This window comes from Trachemys scripta, chromosome 5, assembly GCF_013100865.1.
Source record: "Trachemys scripta elegans isolate TJP31775 chromosome 5, CAS_Tse_1.0, whole genome shotgun sequence".
Taxonomy (NCBI): domain Eukaryota; kingdom Metazoa; phylum Chordata; order Testudines; family Emydidae; genus Trachemys; species Trachemys scripta.
The window spans coordinates 140026573-140026786 of NC_048302.1; the positions used below are offsets into that span (position 1 = coordinate 140026573).

At 59.8% G+C, this 214-nt stretch overlaps 1 protein-coding gene across 1 annotated transcript in view; it reads right to left on the minus strand.

Moving 5' to 3' along the window:
- Positions 1-214, minus strand: part of M1AP (meiosis 1 associated protein) — a 49500-nt gene that overhangs the window by 2720 nt on the left and 46566 nt on the right. The gene's annotated exons all lie outside the window — the stretch shown is intronic.

A 214-nucleotide genomic window follows, 5' to 3' on the forward strand; every position in this document is an offset into this window, starting at 1 on the left:
TTTGGCTGCTTGGGGCAGCCAAAACTCTGGAGCCGGCCCTGCACACGGGTGTTTCGGACACTGGCCTCTCCGGCTCCCCTCACACACGGGTGTTTCGGACACTGGCCTCTCCGGCTCCCCTCACACACGAGTATTTCGGACACTAGGGTTGCCACTTGCCAACTTTCTATTTGCACAAAACTGAACACACTTGACCTCTGAGGCCCCGCCCCCC